We start from the raw sequence: 4,937 nt of genomic DNA, 5'->3' as shown, positions 1-4,937 counted from the left end.
TATACTGTTTCTCATTCATTCACTTCTTAATTTTTTTATTTTATTTTTAATAATGTTTCAAATTTAATTTTGTCTAACCTAGTAGTAATAATGAAATAAAATAAGGTGATATTCATTTTCAGTGGGATTTTCCCTCTCCAAAGTATCAAAAAAAAATAAAAATAAGGTGATAGATATGTAGAAATATTAAAAGTGTATAATCATACCATCCAATATAGTGAGAAATATTGTATCTGTGAAACGTCTTGTGGTTTCAAGGAAAATTAATTTTAATAGTTATCCAAAATAAATTTGTCGAACATGGTAATAAAAGGTTAGATATGTAAAACTATAAAATATTAAAAGTGTATTATTATAAAATTATATATAGTAAGAAATATTGCATTTGTGAATCGTCTCGTGGGTTCAATGAACTAAACTAGTAGTGTTTAGGAATTGTTTTTTATAATTAAATAAGAAGATGAATTTTTCCAGGGTTGAAAATCTAATTATATTTTAGTTTTACCTCACCTTAATTCCTTCAAATTTCTTATCTAATCTATTAGTTTTATTGGAGATATTTTTAAATTTTGAAGATATACCATGATTTCAGTTTAAAAAGTCAAAGTCATATTTTTCTTTATTTTATATGAGAAATTACACATTAAGTCAGAGTTAGACTTGTCTTCATTACTAGAGAGAACAGTGCAACTTTATAGTGTATTTTGAAGGATAAAAATATAAATATAATATAAAATAAAGGATATAAATATCTTTGACTTTTAGTTTTTCAATGTTATTTCTTATAACTGCCAATTTTGAGCAAAATATAAATTAGTTGTAGTATTGAAGGTGCATTCTAAATAAAAATTTCATTTTCAATGGTTACCTCACATTTTTCCTGATAATCAAGTTTGCTGGATTATGTTTTTCAACTAACTGATTGAATTGGTAGTTTCAGAAAAAATATTAGGGCATTGCATTCAAATTTGTTGTTATAAATACAATAAACTCTTTCACCATTCTGAAATATATTTACAGGGTACCCTTAACTTGTTTGACATATATTCATATTGACATTTCCTCTTTAGACTTCTTGAGTACAAAGGTTGTTGAAATGCATTTATTGATGTTCCTTCTATAGATGATTGGTTTATAAGGATTTTGTTCTAACGAGTTTATTATAAATTATCTCATTCAGTTATTAAAGTCATAAAAATGTGTTATATATAATTTTTTTTATAAACATATTTTTAAAAACTAATAAAAATAATATACTTGTTATAATTTTAATGATTAGATGATATAATTTATCTTAGAAAATATTTTATTCTTTATATTAAAATAGTTATAATGGTCTAATAAGATTAGGACCACATTACAAAGATTGATTTTGGAGCATTCTGTCATAGTTCCCATGTAAGTTAAATCTATTGCATATTAGGCTCTCTATAAATGTCAGCATACCAAGAAAATGTTATACATCATTCAAGTTAGATAAAATGTTTGGTTCATAGATTTGCCTAGAGTGTAAATTAATTCATACTCTACAATTAAAAAAAGCAATAATATTCTTATGCTTGATAATGTTTCAATCACCTTCAAGCAAGTAAATACGTTGACAATTCACAACCCTTCAAAAACAGTGACCAGGTTATTATTATTTTCCCCATGTATGAAATTTTAAAAGGAAAGACAATAATTTAAATTTAAAAGAAAGAAAAAGAGAATTTTGGTTTAACTTATACTGTATCCAGCTGTCTAATACCAAAATTTGGATCAACCCAGCGGTAAATATTGTTGTAATGATTTAATCAATAATTTATTAATTAAATTGTATATTAGTTAAGTTATGTATTTTATAATAATTACATTAAATTTATAAATATAAATATTAGTGAAATGATTAATTATTAATCATTTTGTAAATTAAAAAGGATCCACTTAGCACATGTTTGAGATAGGTTAAATTTTTAGATTATATTTATTTTTTGAAAAATAAGTTGAAAATATAAATTATGTAAGTTAGCAACTAAACCAAATTATAAACTAAATTTGTTTCAAAAGATAAGTCAAAATCTTACTCTTCCCATTTTATCCTATCATAATTTTATCTCTCTCATTCCTTTTACTCTTCCACCAAACTTCATAACTTTTCATATCATCACCACCAATTAAGGATGAATTATTAAAACTTTTGTATAAAACTTAACATTTGGGTATTATATATTTTGTGCAATTTAAGTTTAACAATTTTTATTCATTTGTGTGTCATGATATTTTTAATATTGATATTAGTTTTTATATTTTATTTTAATATTCTTTTTTAGTCTTTGTTATGCAATATTAAAAATTAAAAAAAATATGGTAAAAATATATTTGATGGTAAATATTTAAAAGTAGTGTAAAATCAACCAAAATAATCATAACATAAACAAATAACATCGTACACTTTTCTCTAATTTACAATATAAAATATAACATTTCCCCAAATTTCTTTCATAATCGAGAACTACAACAATTTTTATGTTTATCACAATTCAATTATGTTCCTTTCATCATTATAAGGCTAACTTTAGATGGATTCAATTATGTTCCTTAATGAATTAGTTAACTTTGAGTACTACCATCCATGGTGTAAGTTCCAAATTATTTCTTTCATTTCTATTGCACTGATATACATGCATGTCCTTTTGATGTTCAGGTTTATGGGAAATTCAACATAATAACAGTGTAAACTTTAATAGAGTATATGTAGCGGATAATAATTTCCCCAACTTGCTAGAATCTATGAGGAGCAATATCAAATAATGCAGTAACACACAAGGGACACCAAAATTTTAACGTGGAAAACCTTCCCAAAGTGAGAAGTAAAAACCACGGGCACAAGCCAGTCAATCAAGCTCCACTATAATTGAAATAAGAATACATGAGTGTCTCCAAAATAAAGCCCAAAACATGCTCAACAATACAGCATACAACAGAGCAACAAGCTTGAAAATGAGAACAAGAAAAACCAGAAAAAAAACCAGAAACACAACTGCTGCAACAACTCAATTTCTACCACCTCGGAAGTTGTCTCACTGATCCAATCGTTCAGAATGAAGTACCATAAGTTGTGAACCTTCTACCCAAATTTCAGCCCGATCCAACGGTAATCGAAGACGCAGTCGCGAGTTTCCCATGGCTACTCGGAGTTCCTGCGGGTTGAGTTTTCTTATCTTCTCTCACACTTTTCAATTGTCTCTTTTTGCATAAATTGCCTTGACTCTCTTGCCACATATGACCCCTATCTATTAGATTAAGTGGGACAGGTGGGCTTTGTCCAACTGTGTCTTTCTCCATATAGGAAGGAAGCCCAAACCCAACATATCTCTCCCTCACAACTATGTGGAGAGAATCGCACCTTGTTAAGGCCTTAGTCATCATATCAGCACCATTATCATCTGTATGAACCTTAGTCAATTCCAACAACCTAGCATCCAAAACATCATGTATCCAATGATACCTCACATCAATGTGTTTGGACCTAGAATGAAAAGTTGAATTCTTCCCAAGATGAATGGCACTTTGACTATCATAAAATAACAAGTATTTGTCTTGGACAAAACCAAGCTCCTACAAGAATTTCTTCACCCAGAGCAACTTTTTGCATGCTTCTATAATGGCAATGAACTCTGCCTCAGTAGTGAACAATGCAACACACTTTTGCAACCTAGATTGCCATGCTACAATTCCCCCTGCAAACTTAATCAAGTAACCTGAAGTAGACTTTCTGGAATCAATGTCTCCAGCCATATCAGAATTAGTATAGTCCACAAGAGTAGGCTTATCACCTCCAAAACAAAGCCTCAGACTAGCAGTACCACAAAGATACCTCAAAATCTATTTCACGACATTCCAATGCTCTCTAATTGGATTTGACAAAAATCTACCAACTGTACCAACAACATGTACAATATCTGGTCGTGTACACACCATTGCATACATCAAACTCCCCACAACAGATGCATAAGGAACTCGTTGCACTCAACTTAAAATGAGTAGCAAGAGGAGTGCTTAACGCCTTAGCATTTTCCATCTGGAACTTCTGAAACACTATCTTAATATAGTGTTCCTATGACAACCAAAGTTTCTTTTCTTGCCTATCTCGCATGATTCTCATACCAAGTATCTGCTTAGAAGCTCCCATGTCTCAAAAGAAAAATAGAAATGGAAATGACTGCTAGTGACAAGCTCTAGTGTTTGCGGGTGCACTAGAGCACTCGCTTGGGTCCTCCTCTGTCTCAGAATTGGAGGAGAGGTCTATCACCTCAATGGAGCCCTGTATACAGACTAACTCCACACAATCTTCCTCTTCGGCTTTCAGCTCCTCCTCTTCAACCTCCATCTCCGCTTCCGGGTTATTGGATGCACCCTACGACCTACTTCCCGCTGTTACATCTTCCTGATGATCGAGCACCATCTGTCGAGCAGCTCTCCTCCCAAGTGGGGAATTGAGCACGTCCTCCCAACTCCGTCTCTTAGTAGATGGTCCCGCAGCTGTGGGTTTGTGAGGAATCACAGACTGAATGGATGGTGCAATATATGCTAATCTACGAGCAAGTAAGGTGAAAGAAGCCTCCAAGTCCGCATAATTTGAAGGGAAGCGCATCGTAGATCCATCACAAACCATCTTCAACTCTAAGGCACAAGGGTCTATGTAGGTGTATCGATATCCGTCACTGCTCCATGTTGTTAGGTATCAGTGGTTAAAATACACCTAGAAGGGGGGTTGAATAGGTGTAGCGGTTAGAATATCCGCTTTTCGAAAATCAACACTTAATGCTGAATTACCCCAATTTAATCGATTAAAAGAATGTAGATAATCGATTAACGCAATTTACTTAAACGATTAAAACAGAACAACAAGCTCAGACAGATTCGGTTTCTTGCACGACAATTAACCGATAATGAAA

Source organism: Lupinus angustifolius, chromosome LG10, assembly GCF_001865875.1.
Source record: "Lupinus angustifolius cultivar Tanjil chromosome LG10, LupAngTanjil_v1.0, whole genome shotgun sequence".
Lineage (NCBI taxonomy): Eukaryota > Viridiplantae > Streptophyta > Magnoliopsida > Fabales > Fabaceae > Lupinus > Lupinus angustifolius.
Note: the sequence above shows the minus strand (reverse complement) of the source record.